Source organism: Saimiri boliviensis, chromosome 4 (genome assembly GCF_048565385.1).
Source record: "Saimiri boliviensis isolate mSaiBol1 chromosome 4, mSaiBol1.pri, whole genome shotgun sequence".
Lineage (NCBI taxonomy): Eukaryota > Metazoa > Chordata > Mammalia > Primates > Cebidae > Saimiri > Saimiri boliviensis.
The window spans coordinates 26,661,841-26,686,146 of record NC_133452.1 but is presented as its reverse complement, the minus strand read 5'-3'; the positions used below and the strand labels follow the sequence as shown (position 1 = coordinate 26,686,146).

At 40.8% G+C, this 24,306-nt stretch overlaps 1 protein-coding gene and 1 long non-coding RNA gene across 3 annotated transcripts in view; both read left to right on the top strand.

Annotated features, from left to right (window-relative positions):
* Positions 1–24,306, top strand: part of AIG1 (androgen induced 1) — a 250,458-nt gene that overhangs the window by 129,055 nt on the left and 97,097 nt on the right. The gene's annotated exons all lie outside the window — the stretch shown is intronic.
* Positions 21,097–24,306, top strand: part of LOC141584250 (uncharacterized) — a 29,651-nt gene continuing 26,441 nt past the window's right edge. The window contains exon 1 of the long non-coding RNA XR_012517167.1: positions 21,097–21,155. This is a non-coding gene — a long non-coding RNA (uncharacterized LOC141584250). The remainder of the gene's footprint in view (positions 21,156–24,306) is intronic.

The window sequence follows — 24,306 nt, the reverse complement described above, 5'->3', positions numbered from 1 at the left end:
TGTTCTTACTATAGTGAGTTCTTACTAGATATGATGGTTTTCTAAGGCGCTTTCAGCCCTTTTGCTCATTCTTCTTCCTGCCACCATGTGAAGAAGGACATGTTTGCCTCCCCTTGGGCCATGATTAAACCTTTTTCCTTTATGTTACCCAGTCATGAGTATGTCTTTATTAGCAGCTTGAGAATGAACTGATACACTGGTGTTCATGAATGGTTCTTGAGTGTCAAGTGAATAATTTTATACCTAAGTGAATGACCAGAAATTATGATTCTCCCTCCCCAGGGCTTCCTCAAAGTAGACACATAGGAAATAGTGAAAGAAAAATGAAAAGTAACAAGAGAGCAGGAACCTGAAGAAGTAGTATATATACAGAACACAGTAGAGTTTCAGAAAATTTGAATTACAAAACAAAGTATAAACCCTCTGTGTACTGAAAAGAGCCCTGTGATGCTGAAGAACATAACACTATGGAAAGGGGCTACTCGTATACAGGAAGGAGACTAGTGGTGTTCAACCACAGAATACTCAGTTCCTTTCTTAGGTAGATTTACCAAAGTGCCATAAATCAGTTTTTATCAGGAAACAATAACAAATGAAATTAACCTAGAGCAATAAATATATAGGTGAGAAAACTGGACATAGCAGAGAAACTGGATGGAACATTTATTAAGTCAAATCAATATGGCAAAATTCTGTCTTCTGCTATGGCTTTCAAGGCCTTTTGACTAAAAATATTAACATACAGACTTCCACATATATCATAAAAAAGAAAAGTCTCAAATTTTTTGAACATCAAAAAGGTAGAAGCCAATGTGTTTTATGAAGTTTTTTTCTTCCGAATTTTGGAGGGGACAGACAGATTTTTAACTGTATCTTTGCTTGCTTCTGGATGCTTCCCTCATCAGCAGACATTCAGTAAGCATTTTGTACATATTAACTTACTTAGTTTTACCTGTGAGGTAGGCACCAGATGTCCCTCTCTATATTGATAGGGAAACTGAGCCTTTGTGAAAGTAAAGTGACTTGTCTAAGGTCACAGAGTGAGTTAGTGGTGAAGGATGAATTGAAACCCAGGCAGTTGGACTCAAGAATTTACTCTCTTAGCTCCCCTCCCACCACCAGACACTGGTGGGCTCTGAGATAAACCGGAAGCACATCAGATCCAGTCCTTTGCTGTGGGAGGTTTATATTGTAGTAGAGGAGGCATATGAGAAATAAGAATTGCATAGATATGTATTGGGGCTGGTGCTGTGAAGGAGACGTGGAACACAGGATCCTGAGAGACTGAACTCTAGTGTGGGCTAGAATTCATTTCCGGGAGCCACAGAGCCCTGCCACATTGCAAATCTCCTAGTTCATACTCTGTACCAAGAGCAAATGAATATTTAAATGTGAAAATATCCCGTAACTCCTTCATATAGGTTAAGTGGAGATTGATGAGAAGGAGTCTAAACACTTTTTAAAAATTCCAACAATTAGCCAGGCATAGTGGCTCATGCCTATAATCCCAGCACTTTGGGAGGCTAAGGCAGGTGGATCACTTGAGGTCAGGAGTTCAAGAACAACCTGGCCAACATGGAGAAATCCTGTCTGTACTAAAAATATAAAAATTACCCCGGCATGGTGGCACATGACTGTAAGCCCAGTTACTCTGGAGGCTGAGGCAGAAGAATTGCTTGAATCTGGGAAGTGGAGGTTGCAGTGAGCTGAGATCATACCACGGCACTCCAGCCTGGTCAACAGAGTGAGACCCTGTCTCCAAAAAAAAAAAAAAAAAAACCAATAAGTTTATTTCTAAATTTTTATTTTCCGGTGGTGGTATAGTTGCTCTGAATGTCCTTTGTGTAACCCAGCGTTTCTCAGCCTCAGCATTATTGACTATTTGGGACCGAATAATTCTTGTTGGATGGGGCTTGGGAGCTGCTCTGTGCATTGTGGAATGTATAGCAACATCCCTGGCCTCTTCTCATCAGTAACAACTTCTCTTCCTACAACTTGTGACAGCCAAAAATGTCTCAATATATTGCCGAATGTCCCCAGAGAGCAAAATTGCCCTAGGTTGAAAAACACTGGTAACCCACCAACAATTCAAATTCTACCTATCCTTGAAGACCAATTTTAATTGCTTCATGTTTGGAGCCCATTCTTCTCTCCTCCTTTTCAAAAACCCACAACCACACTCTATAGATGGTATTTAAAGCTCGGCAGATAGCATTTTCTGAAATCAGCCAACCCCTCTTTACCCCAGTCTCCCCCCAGGATGGGAAGGAGCACACACATGTGAGGAAATTAATCAGAACTTCAAGCTCCCTCTTCATCACCCGGTGGTTGTACAAGATTTGTTTTGAGTTTTCCGCCTCACTCTTAGAACAGGGTCTAAGGCAGTGACTTCCATACATGCTCTAAGCAAGTGACTGACCAGATCATGAAGTGTTCCTGTTCGTGAAAATGTCTCATCAATTTATAGTAGCACCTCATTGAGGCCTTCAAACTGAATCATAAAGTGAAAACTTGGTGCTTCGGGGTGCTACGCTCCTCAGGAAGAGAGGTAAAACCTATGAGTATAGAAGAGGTTTGAGTGTGTCTGTGTGCGCTAAGTCCCTTGAGTTTAGCTCCTGTTCAGACCAAAACACAGAAGCCCTTTTCTACTCTCAAGTACCAGCATGGTGGGCTCACAAACAGAAAGCAGAGTGAATTCGAAAGGCATATATGCTCAGCGTAACATCTCATCTTCTAAGACAGCAACTTATGATTTCTGATTTTAAACCAAGGCAGAATTAATCTGCAAAGCCTGTGCTTACTGTGGGAATATGACAGGGAGGAAAAAATGGAACCGCAATGCAGCCATCTCTAGATCAACTTCTGAAAAAACATTGTGATCCTCAATCTTAACAGATATTAAAATGGCCCCCTAAAAAGCCGCTTGGAATACTTTGAAGTTGTTATTAGAGCTTTGGTGTTTTTGGCAGTAAAGTTAACAGAGAAAGTAAAACTGGTTTTAATGTGCTAAGGATTTTGATACAGTAGCATTTTAAATATAATTGCATGTGTTTAGTTACATTGTTGCTTCATTTTATTAATTAACCTACAATTGGCGGGGCGCGGTGGCTCAAGCCTGTAATCCCAGCACTTTGGGAGGCCAAGGCGGGTGGATCACGAGGTCAAGAGATCGAGACCATCTTGGTCAACATTGTGAAACCCCGTCTCTACTAAAAATACAAAAAATTAGCTGGGCATGGTGGCATGTGCCTGTAATCCCAGCTACTCAGGAGGCTGAGACAGGAGAATTGCCTGAACCCAGGAGGCGGAGGTTGCGGTGAGCCGAGATCGCGCCATTGCACTCCAGCCTGGGTAACAAGAGTGAAACTCCGTCTCAAAAAAAAAAAAACAAAAACAAAAACCTACAATTAATTATTGTGAGCTATTAAATGGCAATCACTGTGTCAGATGCTGGATATAGAAAGATAAATAAATATCCCATTGCTGACTTCAAGGATCTCACCATCCTTGAAGTTGAGAAACAAGCAGAGAAGCTGACAGTCACAAAGCAGGTTTCTAAGTGCTTCAACTGCACATTGGATAGTAAAATAAATGAGGGGCAGCATCTAACTCAAACATGAAGGCTGGGAGAGGAGAATGAGTGTCTGGAAAAGTTTTTTTCTTTTTTTCTCTTTCTTTCCTTTTTTTTTTTTTTTTTTGACTCGGAGTCTTGCTCTGTTGCCCAGGCTGGAGTGGAGTGCAGTGGCACAATCTCTGCTTACTGCAACCTCCACCTCCTGGGTTCGAGTGATCCTCCTGCCTCACCCTCCCAAGTAGCTGGGATTGCAGGCCGGGCTAATTTTTGCATTTTTAGTAGAGACAGTGTTTCACCATTTTGACCAGGCTGGTCCCAAACTCCTGACCTCAGGTAATCCACTTGCCTCAGGCTCCCAAAGTGCTTGGATTATAGGTGTGAGCCGCCACTCCCAGCCTGGAAAGTTCTTTCTGAGAAGACAAAAATCTAGGAGAACAAGTTAAAAAATTAAAATTTATTAAATATAGTTTGACTTGAGACTTTAATTAAAGTCTATTTTGAGAATTCTTATGGTTCCCCATATAAATGATCAAAGATGGACTGTAATCAAATGGAAAGCTGGAATCAAAGAGAAACAGATCCTTCATGAGTTTCTGAATAATTGCCACCACATAGAACAAAAGTATAATAAAATATATGCTTGATTTTTCCTATTAAGAGACTTTGCCAAAGCCTAGTAAAATACTTTTCATAACTTACCTCATAAAGTAATAGAAAGGAAATGCCTCCATGTTTTCCTACATTTAATGCCATCAAGGTATGTTGCTGCCAAAATATGCAGATACTCCTGCCTGGACTGAATTTAGGGTGACTGGTTGAGTCTGGAATGCTCATCGCTCTCAAGGTGCAGCACGAAGAGAACTGGACTTGAGATCAGAAAACCTTAATGCAAGTTCCACTCTGCTGCTCACTAGCTGTGACACTTTACACAAGTCGTTTAACATGTCTGAACCTCAGTTATTTCTTCTGTAAGATGGGGCTTTCCAGGATGGCTATGAGGATTAAATGGAATCTAGGTTATTATTATTAGGCCTCTTTGCTAATTAGCTCTTGGGTAGGTGGATCTTCTTGTGCTACCTTACAAGGTCATACTAACCGAAGCACCACTGCAGAATATGTGATTGGAGTAGATAAAGGTTTTCTCCTCTGTCTTCCTGCCTTCCTATCCCATCCAAATCCTCCTCACTGTGGCCAGAATATGGTCCTGAGGAAACATAGATTAGTTCTGTCACTTCTAAGTCATACTCTTCAGTAGCTACTCATCGCCGTCTGGATGAAACCCAACATCTTGGTGCCAAGGTCCTTTCTGTTCCGGTGTGATCCTTGCCCACCTTCCTCCCCCTGCACACCTGTGCTGTGCCAGCCCCTCCGTGCACATTCTCCCCCTTTCCCCTCCATGTCTTGGCACCGGCGGCTCCTTCATACTGGAATAGCTGTGCTCCTGTTTCTCCCCATAAACTTCTCCCGGCTGGTTCTTCAGCATGCAACTCAAGTTGTGAGCCTTTCCTGTGTGCTTTCCATGGTGTACACATATGCCGTGGTGTGGGAAATTTCCCACCCTGAATGGTCATTATCCATTTACTTGTCTTTCTCTGTCATTGACCTGGGACTTATTGGGGGTAGAGATTAGGGTTCATTGCACTTTATATTCCTTTGCTTCACTCTCAGCCTGGAACATTGTGCTCACAGGTGCTCAGTAGGTCTTGCTGAATTAATGAATGATCAATCACTGACTGATTCATAATTGAGTAATATACACACCAACTGATCAAACATAAGACAAAATAAATTGTATTTATGATGTCAGAATGCAAATTCTTTGTTCTTTAAACATTTCCACCCCCCCCCACCAAAATGAGAAAAGGTACAGATGAGCTGTGCACTAAATAGTGTTTTGTAGCGAAGATTGGTGCTATCCTAACTCAGCATCCACTTTCTCCTTTCTCCAGAACAATAGATTCTGATTTTTTCTGGGTATGTGGCCACCAACAATAAAACAAACAAAAAAACAGTATTTCCCAGTGCACCTTACAGGTAGATACGGCAAATAAAGTAGAAGTGAAAAGTGTTTTGTGGAACTATCGAGGGCTGTTTGATGAGAGCTGACTCATCAAGGAGGAGCCCTCCTTCACCAATGTCTACTTTTCCTCTCTCTTCTGACCTGGATTTGAGATGTTTAGATAGGGCTGCTGTGTCTCAGCAGCACTTTGACCCATCAGGTGACCTAGAACATCCTAGCACTCATGTGCTAGAATGTCAAAGCCAAAAAAAAAAAAAAAAAGGAATGGGTCAGTTCTCTGATGGCACTGTTAATCCTACAGTCCCAGCCTCCAGACTTCTTTACACAAGAGAGTAATGAATGAACACCCTAATGCAGTGGTTAATATACCTTTTTTGTAAAAGGCCAGAGAATAAACATTTTAGCCTTCATGATCCATACAGTCTCAGTCACAACTCCTCAAATCTGCTCTCATAATTTAAAAGCAGCCACAGACAATACATAAACAAATGAGTGACTATGTTAGAATAAAATTTTAATTACAAAAACAGGTGGCAGGCTGGATTTGATTCGTAGACTGTAGCCTACTGATCCCTGCTCTGAGGCACTGTGATTTTGAGTCCCTGTGAGATACATATATATATATATATATATATATATATATATGGAGAGAGAGAGAGAGAGAGAGAGAGAGAGAGAGAGAGCGCTAAATCTCACCCTAATGAACACATCTTATTGGTGAGCTAAAACTTTTGATTTGGTAGAGAGAAACTGTCAAGACTCTTGTTTCATGTTTAAAACTGTTTCCTTCAGTAAACTCTTTCTCCCTTAATTGATGCTTATTTGATTATACAAAATCCTGACATTTCTGTTTCCAGACTTTTGATTATTAAGACTAGATGATCCAGGGCTTTTCTGGGTTTCTCAGTTACATTATGTTCAGTTTGGAGGATTCCAGCAGAATATAAATGGGACGGCCATCAGGTGTATGGACAGGGAAGATGGAGGACAAAAGACAAGGCGTGTAGGAACTGAATGAAGAGCACCGTGCTGAGAGCTCCTAAAATGTGTTTGAATTATATGACAAAACTTTCAGGCTACCTGGATGATAGCTTATTGTACTCTGTTACCAGGGAGATTGTACAAGCTGAATTGATGTTTAGCAGCAGGACCAGAGCTACTCTTGGAGATTCTTTTCAGCAGAGACTTGACTTGTTGCTGCTAGGATGTCTTGGATTTTCTGGTTTAGCTCATCCTGTGAATGCAGAACAACATAGTACAGACCAGGAATGGCAAATTGATTTCTCCTTCCATGCAAACTCTAACTGATGGGTAGTAGATAGCTAGAGCTTTGTATTGAGAAAGATTATGTGGCTCCATCCAGTTTTAACAGAAGTGGTCTGTGCTTCCCTACCAGTGTCTTCCCCAGCTGCATGAGTGCAGTGAGGGGAAAGGAGGAATCTGAAACAAGTTGCCACTCTTGATATAGACTCAAGTAACAAGGAGGCCAACGGGGTATTATCACTTAAACAGTCTCTAATCTGGTTCTTCGTTTTATACATGGCTGTAATATTAAGGCTTGGAAATGTAAAGTAAGTCACACAGGGTTCTATGACTAGTTAATAGCAAAACCACTGTTAGAAGTCAACAGTGGTATTCTTCATTACACAATACTTGACATAGTCAATTGAGAAGTTTTTATACTTTTCATTAATTTTTCATAATTTCTAACATAGAACTAGAACCAGCTAGTTGTTCGTTTTCCAACAACCAAATTTCTCGAGCTCTTGTTGCTGGCATTTTACCAGCCTGATCCTTCAGACTCCATTTAATTTTGTGAGCCCCAATTGCCTTCCAATTACTGTGGTTTTGTGTTGTTGTGTTAATGATGTTCAGGGTCAGTTTCTATTGCCTACAATCAAGAACTTGGATTGATATGATGCTTGCATAATATTCCAAAGAGTATGATCATTAAGTTGTGATTATAAATTATTGAGGGATGAAACTCTGCCTCAGTACACCTCGCTCCTGAGGTATTCAATGATCAATTGTGGTATTAAATTGAAATTTCTCACCTATTCTAAATTTGTGTTCTTTTAAGCACTATTTCAACAAATGTCTTTATGGGTATAGCTTTCTACATTTTTTTTTTTTGAGACAGAGTCTCACTCTGTCACTCAAGCTGGAGTGCAGTGGTGTGATCTCTGCTCACTGCAATCTCTGCCTCTCAGGTCTAAGTGATTCTCTTGCCTCAGTCTCCCAAGTAGCTGGGATTACAGGCACCTACCACCACACCAGCTAATTTTTGTATTTTTAGTAGAGACAGGGTTTCACCATGTTGGCCCAGTTCATCTGGAACTTCTGACCTCAAGTTATCTGCTCACCTCAGCCTCCCAAAGTGCTGGGATTACAGGCATGAACCATCATGCCTGGCCGCTTTCCACATATTTTTGATTACTTAAGGTAGATTCTCAAGAGTGGGATTACTAATCCCATGGTAGGATCATGTTTATGCCTCAATATGTTTTACCAACCTACTTTCCAGAAGGGCTGTATTGATTTGCAATGTTCCCGCCATGCTTGAAATCACTAGTTTCCCTATAACCCTGTCAGCCCTCATGCAACAGAAGGAAATACAGCATCTCATTGTTATTTTAGTGTGAATGTTTTCGCATTTGCGTGTTGCTAATTGCATCTTCTCATTTGTGAATTAACTTACTTGTCTTTTGCAACCTAAATGAGCTCCATAAAGAGTGAAGATATTAACTTTTACTGACTGTTAATATTTTCCTCACTTGGGGTTTGTTCTTCCATTTAATTGTGGGGTATTTGGGGAATATCTTTACTCTCCTTTGAAGAGAATCCTCTTAAACTTCTTCCAAAACCTTGAACTCTGAAAGTTTCCAACCTTGTGAAAATGCTTGGGTTTTTCATCTGCCTTAGCTGCCAGCATTAATTAACCAAAGGAGGGCATCTTACCCACTACTGTCAGCTAATCTGGGAATGCTTTAGATACCTTTCCCTACATGCCTGGATTGCTTTCCATGGTCAAAAATAGAATAAAATTTCATATGTTCCCCATCATTACTGTTCTTTTCCAAATAGGAAATTAGTTGCTACTTAACCCAAATCTCTTGCCCAACTTGCTTTCCCCAAAGCAAGGGTTTGACATATCCCTTTACAAACCTTTACAGATTTTTTTCTTCCACTAAACCAGCTTCTAATGGTTTAACATATCCAGGTGGATATCCTCCACCACTAAAACTTGAGTTTAGATAGAACATAAACCATCCTCATGATCTCAGATGGTGATTCTTAAAAATGGATGTCACAGCAAAAAGGAAGTTCTTGGCGAAAAGGTAAAAATAAAGGACCCTTCATTCATTCTCAACATTTTGAAAATTGTGTCTTTTATTGTCTTCCTGAAACTTTGCTACTTTCTGACCCCTGATTCCATAGTTTTTTCTTTAACCAATTTTCAGCTTTAGTTTTCCCTCAGGTAGGACAGAACAATTCGACATTTTTGTAATTCTTCCGGAAATTGTTGCTTTAATCCTCTTCCCTCAAACCTCACTCCTAGACCCTAGCTGAAACATCTTTTGGTTCTGAGGAAACCTCTGTGAACTGAAAATACACTGAAAACTGGTCCCGTATTCATTGTTCAAAACTAATTAAATAGAAGAGTTACTTTCCACAATAGCAGAACTCATTAGAGCATCAGAACTCAGGTAGCATACTTATATGAAAGGGAACACATACTGGTTGACATAGAGCTGAACAGAAGCAAATGCCATACCTGTAAAGATCAGAATAGGTGTTCTAATGTAATAAAGCAGATGGGAGACATGAAATCAGAAGTCAAGAGATGGACCCTTGCCCCAGGTTGCTGCTAGTTAGCTAGTGACCTTCAGGCTCAGTTTGAGGCTCAGCTTCCTTATCTATAAAACTGCACTCAGGCCAGGTGCGGTGGTACGTGCCTGTAGTGCCAGCTACTTTGGAGGGTGAGGTGGAAGGATCACTTGAGCCCAAGAGGTTGATGCTGAAGTGATCTATGATCACGCCACTGCACTCTAGCCTGGATGACAAATTGAACTCCTGCCTCTAAATATAAAACAAAACAAAACTGGAGTCAATTGGTGATTTTCAAGCTTTGGAGTTGTTTTTAGCAACACAACTCAGTTTTCAAGTGAAAAATATAACAAAAGAAGAAATGCCTGTAGAACTCCTCTGATTGGAATAAGGGCTCATGGCCTAGAATCCCACCCTCTTAACTTTCTCTAGCCTTCCACTCTTTAGGGCTTCAAGGAAGCCTTAGATTATTCCTTATCACGACTGTTGATATATGAACAGGCCCAGTTATTTTCCCGCTTTAAAATTCTATGCTCTCCCATGGTTAAAATACAGCTTATGCTTTTAGCTTGAGTAGCTTAGATCAGCAGAGTAGCATGAAAACCTGTCCCTGTGACCTCTGTCTGCCCTCACTATACAAGGGCCTTGATATGTCATGGAGTTTTCAGAATATAAATAATGACCCAACTGTTTTTTTTTGCCAGGTGCTTCCTTTGTCCTGCGAACTCTGCTGCAGATCCTCCTACCTTACCTCTAATTCTCACCACCAACCTCATCTTGAGCACCTCACGCTAGCCCACGTGAGACCCGCCAGTCTAGCTTAGGGGGTTAGGGTCAGGTCATAGGGCCTTCGCTGCCCCTTCTGCTAGAGCTTGTCAAAGCTGGCCCCTTCTCTTATTTCAGGTTCCAAGTTGAATGTCACCTTCTAAGATAAGTCTTCTTTGACTATCCTAATGAAAGATATCCTGGACATCTGTCTGATTGAATTCTTAACATTTATTACTATGTACAAATGGATTAGTCAGTTTGTTAGTTTGTTACATTTATGTTTGCTCGAATCCCTCCACATACACTGAAGCCTGAACCCCCAGAGAGAAGAGAGATCTTATGTCTTGTCCTCTTCCCAGCATCCAGAAAAGTGCCTGGTCCAGAGTAAATGCTTTGTGAGTATCTAGTGAATGAAAAAATGAACAGGAGAAGTTGTTAGTGTAATCTCTATCATACAGATGCAGAAACCAAGACTTAGAGAGGTTTAATTGCCAACTCTGAAGCTTCATCAATGGTAAGCAACTGATCCTAGATTCGAACTCAAGTTTGACGTAAGAGCAAATCTTGACTCCGTTACTTGGTCTCTCTTAGGGGAACCATTTTCAACTTTCATCAATGTTTAAATCTACCTGATAGGATGCTAATAAGATAATTATGACGATGACAATGAAAATTGTGCTACCAATAATTGCTTATACTTTAAGTGTATATTTGGCTTTTCCTTGATCACATACTGAGCACACACCACCTCAGCTGGCAGCACATTTGTTGCTGGTTACCTCTAATTTTTTAAAAGTTCTTTCTTACCTTGAGCCAAAATCTACCATTATGCATCTTGCACCCACTGATCTCAGTTTATCCCTCTATAGCAAACACAGTGAATCTCTTCTAGCTGCCAGGGAGAGAAAGTAGGTACAAAGAATGGACTTGGGGTCCGGATATCACTAGTGGTGTTGTTGTTGTTGCTGTTGTTTTAACCAATGTGCAAATACCTAGTATGTCAAGCATTCCCAGGTGGTAATTTACAAGGCAGTTTACCTGCCATGTGTGCAGTATTATTATCAATTAGTATTATTATTGTAGTTTCATCTTAATTAATGGTGATATTCTTTTTCTTAGCTAGTGGATAAGCACACTCTTATTAAGGAAATTGGGTTCTTACCACTAGCTATGAGTAATTCATTTTGTCTATGCAAGCTGTCTTAATATGAAAGAGGTTTTCATACTAGATCCATTCCTCCCCAAACTTGAATGTGATAAGATTGATGAGGAGGAATCAGGTAAACCCTCTGAACTCCTAAAAACCAAGGCCCAATACAAACCTGTTTAATTGCGTGGTCTCTGGCTTCAGCTTTTGGCCTTTGAGAGCATTTTAGTCCAAGCTACACTGTGGTCTCTGTGGTCTTCACTGGTGGTGACTGGTTCCTGAGAATATTACCTATATTTGGATCTTTTATGGCTCATAACTTTTATCTAGATCCAAATTTTCTATTCTGTTTCACACAAAGGAATAAAGAAAAATATGATAACAGCAGCTAGCTAATATTTAGTATTTACTGTGAGCCAAGAACTGTTCTCAATCTTTTACTTGGATTATTGCATTTAATAGACAATATTATATACTGGGAAAATAGCATAGGCCCTTTTTTCATTTAATGCATTTCATGTATTTTCTTCATTTTCTCCTTAATTTCAGTTTCCTACTTTATGATATTTTGTCTTCCTCAATGATATGACTGATTCAATGCAGTGCAATAATTCATGTAGTGCTTACAGCAGTGCCTGGCAGAGACTTAGCACTTAAGAAATCCTAGCTGTTGTGATTACCATATTTCTTTCTTGATGCAGAACAGATTCAGTATTTTTGGATCTAGATTCACAGTGGAGCATGCACTTTTCTGGCTTAAATCAACACACTGTACTACAGTCGACAGGATGATAAGGTAGAAATAGCAATATGCTGCAGGGCAAGAGCTCTGGGGTCAGGCTTTATCTCTGCACTTTAATAGGTTGTGAACATCCCAGCAGTTCCTCGACTCCTGAGAGCTTTGATTCCTCATTTATACATGAGATATGTGAACCTGATGATCCTGAGATCCCTTACCTCATGTGTACCTTCCTTGACACAATGCGAATTTCACCATAATGAGGGTTATATTTCTATAATCTCGGCTCACGTAGTACGTTAAAGAGACCCCAAAGCACCATAGTGGAAGATTCTTCAGGAAATGCTTGGTTAGTAAGAAATATCAGAAAAGGACCCTCCAGGACCCTCTTCTGTCTGTTCTCCCATAGCACTCACTAGTAGGCAAAGCCATCAGTAACTAATGGGTTTAAGAATTATCAGGAAAGGCAGTGTGAAATGCACCATTGGTAGTATTTGGGTTTATTTTGTTTTTAAATCAATTCATTCTGATTCTTATTGCAAGTGAAGTAGTGTGGTGTGATAAGAAAAGCGCTGGCCTCAGAGTCCAGAGCCTGCGAATTTTATTTCAGCTCCACCGCTGTCTGGTTTTCTAGCAAATGACATTGACCTTCCTTGGGCCTTAGTTTTCGCAGTTGACAAACTAGAGGACTGCTAAAAATTTCCGGCCATTTAAAAACTCTCTGCTACCAATTTCTTTATATAAGAACAATATTCATATGAAATCCTATTGACAGAAAAGCATTCTGTCCCCCCTTTCTCCGTTTTTTGCCAAATGTAATGAGAGTTGGTGTGGAAAAAATATCTTCTGCCGTGAAAAGGTTCATTCAGCCTTTTCTTAATAGATCAAGTGGTTGGTATTTCGGCTGGCTTCTGAAATACATTACAAATCACAATCTGGAGAAAGTTCCAAAGCAGCTAGCTCCAAGCCTTCCTGCTGAATTTGGATACATCTTCAGGTCTTACTCTGCAGCTCATCCTTAACAACTGACAAAATATTTACTTTGCTTAGTACAGAAAAGGGTAACATTTTCCAAAATATTAAACTAGGTTGGATTCAGAACACAGACAATGAGGCAAAAAGCTGGACCTCTGTTCGAAGCAGTGTCATTGAATCATTTTCCAGAGTGCCATGAGAAACAGAGCATTGGTGGATGTTTGTGCTCCACGGTAATTCTGAAAAAGGCAGAAGCCAGCCAGCCTCCGTCTAGCAGCCCCACTGGTGTGTCAAGCCATGGTTCTCAAAGTGTCGTCCCTGGGCCAGCAGCATCGGCATCTACTGGCAGCTGGTTAGAGATGCAAATTCTCGCAATCCATTCCCAGACCTACTAAATCAGAACGTTCCAAAATGTGGCCTCCCAATCTGTGCTGTCATGAGACCTCCAGGTAAACAAGTCTAGGTAGTTCGGATACTGATAAAAGTTTGCAAACCGTTGGTTTAGGCCTTTGAAGGCTCCAGATGTTTATTACCTTGCAGTTGGGAGTTTGAAACAATGACAAGCCTGGTAACTCCGTTTTCCGTTAATGAATTATTTTTCAAATGTAAATAACGTGAAGTTTGGGGGTATTGCTTTTTGAAGTGCTCTGCCCTCCAAGGCTTTATACCTCTCTTCCCATCTCCCTCCCCAGCCCCACTTCATGCTTATGGCATTGGGGTCTGAATTATATTTGTCTGTTTTTAAGACAGTAAAAATGCACTGCAGTTTGGTTTGATGTACTCGAATGTAGCTAGTAATTTTAATAGAAACTTAACTGCATTTTTAAAAAAAGACTCTCACTTGAAGTTCCTCTTATGATGAAAAAGTGAACAAAAATGGAATGACTACAATTTATAATGTTCTGGTCTATCAGTGAGCCTTCTCTTTAACAGAATATCTATTTTCTATAAGCAAATTGTGATTTACTTTAAATTAAATTACTGAAAATCAGTCTAGTCACCGGCTGTAATTAAGAAACAGACTGCTGACCGGGCGTGATGGCTCACACCTGTAATGCCAGCAGTTTGGGAGGCTGAGGCAGGTGGATCACAAGGTCAGGAGATCGAGACTATCCTGGCTAACATGGTGAAACCCTATCTCTACTAAAACTACAAAAAATTAGCTGGGCATGGTGGCATGTGCCTGTGTGGTCCCAGCTACTTGGGAGGCTGAGGCCAGAGAATCACTTGAACCCGGGAGGTGGAGGTTGCAGTGAGCCAAGATCACACCACCGCACTCCAGCCTGGGCGACAGAGCAAGACTCCGTAGAAGGGGAGGAAGGAAGGGAGGGAGGGAGGGAGAGAGAGACTACCATTGTAAGGGCTGTATTATTGCCATTTAAAATTGCAAATAATTTTTAGGGGAAATTAAGATAGTCCTCACAAGACCTTCTGCTCCTCCCGAATGTCTCCTGCCTGCCCTGCCTGGTCGCTGTTACCTGCCTGGCCACTGCAGGCGTCTGAGCTGTGACCTTTGTCCCGCAGTCTCATGCTTGGTGATATCATTTGGTCCCAGGGTTTCAACTCCTGCATCTGTTGATTTGGAAGGCACACAAGTCTGTAACTAGAGTGTGATTTCGCTCCTGAGTTGTAGCTAATGTCACCAACTGCTTCAGTGTCCTTCCAGCACCTTAAGGCCACACATCGAAACCAGAACTCCTCATCTTTCACTGTACCTTTACTCTTCTCAAGATCCCTATTTTCTTGAGTGGGCATTTCCCACCTCAGTGCCCCCCACGACCTGCCATTAAGTTGAGGGCAGGAAACCAGGAATAATAGGAGGTTCTAGGATTTGGAACTCCGTAGGTCTGGCTTTAAACCCAGGTCGGCCACCTACCATCATTAGGCTACTCACTTTTCAGATCTTCAGCTTCTTCATGTCTAAACAGAGAATTTTTTGGAGGAATAAGAGAGGAAAAGTATATTAAAATTTGGTTGTGTAATGTATTATCCAAACCAGAACACACTGAGAGTGAACATGGCTATCGTTAATGATTATTCCATGACCCCCCCAAATAAGGCAAAATCTTAAACTGTGCCAAGCAAAACAGGATGTATGTTCATTCTACATGTTTAGTGCTGTGAGTACTGTAGTAGGTCCTCAGTAAATACATGTTCCTTCTCCCTTCCTTTCTGCCATAGCAACATTTGTCTTCAGTGTTTTCTGAATCTGCCCTTGGTTTCCATCCCTCCTGCCCCTACAGCTGTTCTCAGTCCCTGACACTTAGACCATAGTAATGTTATCCCAGCGGGGTTCCTTGCCTTCCGTTTTCCCCCTCTAATATATTCTGTGCACATTTGCCATATTACTCTTCTGGAACCACATCTCTTAAACCATTCTCTGCCTCAAGACCCTTTGCCAACTGCCCATTGCCCACTTAATAAAGTTAAAACTCTCCAGCATGGAAGTGAAAAGTCTTCCTGCTTGGGGCCCAGTAGATTTTCTCAGATTTAATTCCAAGCACTATCCTTTGTCTACAGCAGGTTCTTGGCAAACTCCACCATTTCCCAACAGCCTTGCGTTTCCTGTCTGCTGTAGTCTTCCCGTCTGTCTCCGCCTGTTCAAATCCACTGTCCTTCATGCTGAAGTGTGGCCTCTTCCAGAAAGCCTTCCCTTGTCTGCCCAGTGAGAAACTCTCCCCTGACCCCCCAAATTTTCCCAACAATGTTTCATTCCTGTCCTCCATTTTATATTGTAGTTAATCAGGTTCATGTCTTAGACATCTTACAAGGAAGGGGAAGAGGAGGAAGTTCAAGCCCCTTTGCCTCAAATAATTCACACATAAGAGGAATTCAGTAAATGCTTGTTGAATGAATAAATGACTGACCGAAAGTCATTTTTGCCCTCAATAATTAAATATTGCCATTGCTTTAAGTAAGCAGAAGTTCCTAAAGTATATGCCAGGGATTCTTTATTTTGCTTCTTTTAAGAACTAGGATATTGAAATCTTTACTGTCACTGACAAGATTCTAAAACTACAAGTGACTTTTTCCTGCATCTTCTGTTGATGTTATTAGTTTTATTTGTCCATAAGAAGCAGCTTATTTAATAATGAGAAAAACACCCATAGCTCCAAGAAGCAAATGTTACATACAATAAAGTAAAAGATTCTGCTTACAACTCAGGTATTGGAAAACAGAGTTTTCTTTCTTGACTGCCTCTCCCCAGACTCCAAACTGTACGGGGCAACTTTGCCTTGCTTTTCCTTGTTTCTGTCCCACTTCTAGAGGCAAATTTGTATATATTTTAATGTAATATGCCTCTACTCTCTCTTTGGCATATTTATTTTTATAATTATTTTGTAGTCAATAACAGATAAACAATTTTTTTAAACAGCACATCTGTGATTAAGGGAATCAGTTTTTACAAATTAAAAAAAAAAAAAAATGCCCCAGATCTGTTTCAGAGAAAGCTGCTTGTTTGCAAAGAGATCATTTTTAATTGCTGGTGAATCTTGTGTAATTATAATAGAGAGAACCAGTCATCAGTGTTCTCTGACTTCTGTTTCAACATTTATCCACTTGTTTGTCTTATAGAAGTGCTTGGGTCTAATCACAAGAGTTGCACCTGTTCAGGCTTGCCTTAAAATGGTAGTTCTAGATTCCGTTCTTCTTCACTTTTTGATTCAAGAAATATTTTTCTTTGCATTAGATCATTGCCAAATAATTCTGTTACAGCTGCTGCAAATATTTTTACCAGACTTTTATCTCAGTATGTGTATTTGGAAGTGAAAATATAGGCAGTTAAATTTTATTGAATTTAAAATAGGTAGGCCTCAGAATTAGCATAATTTTGTAAAAATTGTGTAGAGTCTACTTATGTGGCCATTAAAAAATGAGTGGAGTTAGCGAGGCATAGCTAGTTCACATCCTCTCTCAGGAAACTCTGGGATATCAGGGCAGGCCACCAAGCATCTTATTTTTATAAGGAACCTAATGCCCTAAAGCAAGCTTGTCCAGCCTGTGGCCTGCAGCCCACATGCAGCCCAGGACAGCTTTGAATGTGGCCCAAAACAAATTCATAAACTTTCTTAAAACATTGAGTCTTTTTGTAATTTTTTTTTTTAGTTCATCAGCTATTGTTAGTGTTTAGTATATTTTATGTGTGACCCAAGACAATTATTCTTCTCCCAATGTGGCTCAGGGAAGCCAAAAGATTGGACACCCCTGCCCTAAAGATGATTCACTGTCTGAACTTCTATCATGAAATTAAGACTCCTGAACAAAGATAAAACATGTTTTCGAAGTAGGAAGGTTGTTCTCGAAAGCAAGAATTTTTACATGTAGCCCGTCAATCACCCTTTCAACAAATGCTTAGTCAGTGCCTGTTATGTCCTAGGCCCTGAACGAAGTGTTGAGAGTGGTTTAGGAAACAGCCCAGCACGGTCCCGCGTGGATACTGGAGAGAAGCCATTAGCCCCTGCCCCTGTCCCTCCTGCACCCCCATTTGGCCCTATTGGCATCAGGAGGAAGGTGTCAGAAAGCACCAGTGAGCCATACCTTTAAGTGTCCTCCAGCCTGGGGTCTGGAAAATTCTAAACTCTTGGATCTAAGAGATTGTAAAATTGAAAAAGCAAGAGCACAAAAATAGGCTTTTAGGGCTTAACATATTCCAATAAGCTACCAAAGGTCACATCCTCCAAATGCAGGCCAAAAGAGCTTGATCTCTTTGGGGTAAAATTTTTTTCAACATGGAAATCCCTGACTGCTATTTTAGGGTTCTTTCAACAGGGTTCTTTTGATGCAAAAACCAGAGCTTTAGTGACCATAAGGGTTGGGTCTTGGAGGAGCTGGGGATGGGCTAGCAGCATCTGCTATCTGGATCCACATGCACAGTGACCCAGGAGAGGCCAGGAGGAGCTGGAGCGGCAGACTGGCCGAGCTGCAGGAAGAACGGAAAAGCATGGGTTGTCACCTCATTGTCCTTAATGTGACTCAGCAATTTCCCCCAAGCTCGCTCATTCCTCTTTATCTGTTAGGTATCTATTATCTACCTCCCTTAACCTCCTGTTTCTATTTCATCTTTCTCTGTAGTGATTTCAAACACTTTTAAATGTGAAACTCTTTCTTCAAGTACCATCTTGTATTTAAAGCTGATAAAAACTGAACTGCAAAGTGGCAGTAGCCTCAGCCCCTCCCACTCGGACCTTTCCTCATTCCTGCACCCGGCCCTGCGTTACCCCCTCAGAACCCCAAGACGCCTTGGAACATGCTTTTGAAAATCTCTGCCCTGGCCTCTTAGATTTGGTTCTCTCATAGTTTCCTGTTCTTTGTGACCTCCAATGACCACTTTAGGCCCCCGAGGGGGTATTTTGTTATTTTTCTGCACAGACCTGTTTACGTATAGACTGGATTATTCTTGAATGAAGCACCCACCTCAGACCAGTCAGTTGTGGCCAAGACGGGGATGGAGTTAAGTTGTACAAAATGTGGCTAAGTAAGGCTGTCTCTCCAGCAGTGGCTGAGCGAGGTGGTGGCCTTCAGCAGGACTGTGTGTGGGACAGGGACCATGATTGCCATGTACAGGTAGAGCAAGTATCCCAACACCAAATCCAGCAGAGTCTACAGGCAGGCATCGGCATCAAACAGCCACAGGACCACAGGAGGACTGAGTGGCCATTTGAGGGTGGGATGGCATTTACTTGGACAAACGAGAGGGACTCAGGGGGCTTGGACTCTGGGACTATTGAAAGCTCAAAACCAAATGAAGAAATTATTGTCACAAAAGTGATGAATTGGCCCCAAGTTGGGCGTGGCCTGGGAAACAGGGAAAATGAAAGTAACCTTCATCTGCTCCTTTGTGTAGGTGTGGAGCTAGCTTTTAAAAAATGTGTTCTTTTCATTTCCAAGATGTCAAGTATAAAACGCCAACTCACTTTAAATTTAAGAGTTCAGTTCTTATTCTCTGTGAAAGGCAAATGTTGCTTTTGTGGCCACATGAAACACTGCTTTGAAGGACACCTGGCTAAGATCTTTTTGGCAGTGCCCGATCATGCGATTGCCGTGATAGAAACCCAGATTTGGGCCAGTGGGAGGAACTGTGACTCCCCAAGCCAGAGGCAGAATATGGCCCTAAGTGGGTCCTGGGCTTCTGCAGGGGCAAGGCCTGGCTCCAGGAGTACCCTTGGACTTGGCCTGAAGGCACTGTGAAGAAAGAAGCTCTGTTTCTTGCAATCTGAACAAAGCACGTGAAAGAATTTGTACTTACTATTCATGTTGGAGGACCTTTGCCTCCAAAATGGAATTGGTTTGAAGAGACTTAAGTTATAATTCTGGCTTTGACACTATCTTATTGTGTAATTGTATTCTGCTTTTCTAACCTTTTAGTTTCTTTTTTGATGAAAGATGCATTCACATCTAATATATCCCAAGTTGGGAATCCCAACAAAGCAGTCCTACAGCTTTTTGTCAATTCTCCTTCACCTTCTCTGGGGTTCTATCATGAACAGGTAGGTGCAGCTTACTGGAAAAAGTATATATTTTATCATGTAATGGACATTTTCACATTTGCAATTTATGCTTTCCAAGTCACCAGAATCTATAGACCATCATTAATGCTGCCATACCCTCCTTTACCAGGGTTCTGCTGTGGTGTCATTATTTGTGTCTCAAATGAGTTGAAACACCATGACAGTGACAACTCATCATTCTTCTTTCAGCAGATAACATCTTCCCCACAGACCACCCTCCACAGAAAAGGATGACTGAGGCGATGCCATAGAGTTGTTTGTTTTCTTAGTCCTTTTGTCATAATTCCATTGTTTAATGCCTCTCCTTTCTGGAATCTCAGAAAAAAAAAATTTGTAGGATCTATGACCAGAGTCAAGGGGGAAATTTGTGGGTTTCTGTGGTTGTTATTTCATATGGAATCTGTTCCATTTACAAGGCTTCAGCATTCAGTGAGAGAAACTGATATTACATCAGATTCGATGGGACATTTCACAGTCTTAGTGTCTTTTATTTTAAAAGTAATTAAAAATGTGATCCCAAGCTCATAGAACTTTCCTAACTCACAATTGACTAGAGATAACATCTCATCACTCTCTTTCCATTTACCCTCAAACGAGAAGATTGGCTTCTATATGTCTAAAGTAGCAACCTGGTTAGGTTTAAAATCTAATTAAATTCTAACCTGTGAAAGTTTAAGATTCTTTAATGGTTTGCTAATGTCCCTAGCAGTTTCCCAGTGGAAGGTGTGATACTGCTATTGATACATGGAATTATTTTAGGGGCATAGTGATGAATGGTTTTACCACTTAATATACTTATTATACTTATTCTACTATGTATTACTAAAAATGTAAATACATATTAAAGTAAAACTATAATGTGTGAGATAAGTTGTAACATAAGGTCTTATGTATTATAGTTTATATTATTATACCTTACTCATTAATCATATTGTACTAATATGATTAATATTAGTATATTAACTGTTGTATATTAAGAATAGCTTATGCATTAATAAGACAAATAATATGTCATTATATTGTTGCATTTTAATAATAATATATATGTATCAAACCATGGATACTATTACTTAGATCAGGCATCCCCAGACTTTTTACACAGGGGACCAGTTCACTGTCCCTCAGACCGTTGGAGGGCCGCCACATACTGTGCTCCTCTCACTGACCACCAAGGAAAGAGGTGCCCCTTCCTGAAGTGCGGCGGGGAGGGCCGGATAAATGGCCTCAAGGGGCCGCATGCGGCCCGCGGGCCACAGTTTGGGGATGCCTGACTTAGTTGGTCAGTAAAATAAGTGAGTCAACCTAGAATTCATTTTCAAAATACTAAGCAAATAATAGCACAATTTGTTCTTAGATATGGGAAGCTCATGAAGACAGTAAGAGAATAACTGACATTTGAGAAATATTAACCAGCAGAAAAAAGTTTGACTCAACTTGTCTCCAATTTTACATTTTGCCCCTCTTTGTTTTAGCCTTTCAGAACCATTTGTGAAGAACCATTTGTTGCTTCTGAAATGCACAATTAACTTTCACATCTCCTATTCTTGAATTAAAATGTTGGCTTAATCCCATCACATATGGAAGACCTTGGGAAGGTCAGTTACATTCTGGCTTTAGCATCCTCATCTAACAAATAGGCATAAAAATAAATGAACTGCCACCCAGCAAAAGTTCCTTAAAGTTACTGGATATAATAGTATTGTGTAAACTGTAGTAAATTATGCAGATACAAGAGATTATAATATTTCATCTTAACATCTCTCACAGTGCATAACAAGCGTTCATTACATATATGTTAGAGAATAAATGAATGCCTACCACTGATGTTCAATTTGAAATGGCATTTATTTTATTAAGCAAGCATTCACAGAATGGCAGTAATTAATGCTGAAATATTGGAGGAAGGATCTTTTCCTTCAAGATAGTGAAGGAGGAAACTTAACACCTGAAGAGGTAATTGCAAATAAAGTATTATGCTAACTTTTAAAATAGAGATAAGGTCAGGAGCATTGACTCAGCTGGGAAGGCTTCCCACAAGGGCTGATGCTGAAGCTGCATCTTACAGGATGGGGAGGAGCTATCTCATGGAGTGAAAAAGGGCTGTCTTGGCTGAGGGAGCATGGGCATAGCTGTAGACCAGTACTGTCCAGCAGAAATATGATGCAAGCCACAAATGCAAACCAGATTAAACAGAAGTTCAAAGAAAGTGTGAACTTAATAGTATATCTTCTTTAATTCAGGAAACACTGAATAGGATCATTTAACAGGTAATCAATATTTTTAAATTATAAAAGTATTTTATATTCTTTATCTTGTGTTAAAATAAATCTTCAAAATCTGGCATTTACACTTACAGCACATGTCAGTTTAGGCTAATCATATTTCAAGGGCTTAATAACCACATCCATGTTGTAGCTACTGTATTTGACAGCATACGTATAGGTGATAGAGGAAAAGCCCAGAATACTAAATAAACTGTGAGTTCCTTGATATGCCTCTGGCACAGATGCTAGGTAGAGACTGGGGGAAGATGAAAGGGAAATGCAGTCAGACATCAGAGCATGAAGGCCTTAGATACCAAGTTAGGGGGTCTCTCAATTTAATCATAAAGGCATTCTGGGGCCTTTGCCACGTTGGAAAGATTTTATATAGATCAAATTTGAGGTTTTAAAAGATTACTCTGGCAACTGTGTGAAGAATCAGTTGGGGGCCACAGCGCAAAGAATGTTGGAGGTATTTCTCAGTCTGTTCGGTTTCTCTGTGCTTGATGGTACTTTCATATAAACCCCAGAAATTAGTAAACAGACAGCCCTTCTCAATTAGTAGTGTTTTTTGGGTTTTTATTATACTCCAGAACGTTATGAGAATTAAGTGTGAGGTGGTAAAAGCAGGGCTGAGAATATCAGGTTGTAAGAGAGAAAGGCTGGGGTGTGGACACCCTGAGGCTCAAGCTGAGCAGTCCACGAACTGCAATTTTTAGTCAAATAGACCCTGTCCTCCACCAAACCACAGCACACAAGCAGTGTAACATCACCACGTGCATGTGTGCAGGCCAGCTGTCCCTAATTGTAAAGTATACATCCAAGGGGACTACCCACCATCCCCCAAATGCCTTCTTTGCCAAGGTGCTCTTACCCCTAAACTCTAGATAATAATCTTTCCTTTGAGGTAAAAATTGATTTTTGTAGCCATCTTTTCTAAAGAGGCAAATTTCTTGGGTAGGTTACATATTTTCATAACCTGCTAATAACTAAGCTATTTGCTTCCCTTTTCCCTTTATAGCATAATACAAGCTTCTCAAATTCATTTCTCCCCTCCCCCCAGGATTGCCTACTTCACAAGGTCCTTTCTTACTCCTTTTATTCTGCCTTTCTGCCAATTTTGCTCCATGGTACCATGCTAGCTCCATTGGTCTCTAATCCAGAACTCTGCCATCAATACATGTTGATGTGTGGAAGGTGGTGCAAATGGACATAAACACTTAAAACGATGTCCTTTCAGAGTCATGCTGGCCATGCCTCCTGTTTCTCTGGGAGCTCCAAGGCCTATGCTGGTCCCCTGAGCCAATTAATGAGAACATTACATGAAGCAGTCAGCAAGCTTGGAGGCCACCACCAGAGGGAGATATTGCCCTCCCTGGCAGAGTTGGTATCCATGAGTCTCACTCCTGGACCCCTGCCTGGGGTCTACCCGCTCCGGGCACCAACCAACCCTCTTGTCCTGGATGTCCAGAAAGGGGTTGAAGCATGAGAGGATTCTCATGGCCGTCATCTTGGGGGCACGGACCATCAGGGTGGCTGGGCCAGGCACTGCAGCCATTTTTGAAATCTGAAATTTAAAACCCGAATTTTTAAATCTAAAGTTTTTTACATTTCAAAACCAAGTCCTGAGAGTATATGACCTTGGGTGATTAATTTATTTTGCTCAAAATAGAACCCAGGAAATTGGGAAATGTTTGATGGTTTGATGAGATAAAGAGGAAGGGGAAAAATGAACTCTGTTTATGTATTGTTAAAAGGAAAACCATAGGCAAAATAAATTTAACAGACTTTGATTCAGTAAAGAATGATTTGTTAACCAGAGAGCCCCAACCAGAGTAGGTTCAGAGAGACTCTGGCCCTGCCACGTGATCAAAGATTTTTGGACCACCCCCCAAAAAAAGGAAAGCTGATGTGTAGAAAACAGAAGTGAAAGAGAAGTATAGAAATAGCCAGATTGATTACACCTTGGCATTCTTCATATTTGAATGTGGTTTCAATAGTTGGCCACATTTGACTGGCCTAAACTTGGTGATTGATAGAAGAGTAGGTAACAATCTGTTTGCACATTTTGCACATTCAGTTAGGTTACCATTCACTATGTACTCTTTAGGCTGAATTTCAAATATGTAAGCAGTAGCTTTAGGCTAAATTTAATTTAACATTATAAATGGGGAATTGCCTTCACTTTGCTGTGCCTAATGTAAATAATTGTAATTTTTGTCTAGCATGTACGTAGTTTGCCAAGTTAGTAACTTATTAGAAAGTCTTTTTTCTTTCTTTTGCAAAAAGAACCTGTACTTTGAGTGAGATGCTGCTGGAAAGCCAGCTCCCTTGCCTGTCTGGCATCTGTCCATGGTGCTTGAGCAGCAGGCAATGATATTCTGAAAACTACAAAGACCCCCTAAACAAACCTCTGCCCATCCCGGTGGGGGGTCGGCGGTGGGGGGGATATGTTGCTGTGAGGAGAGGGAGACTTGGACTTTGA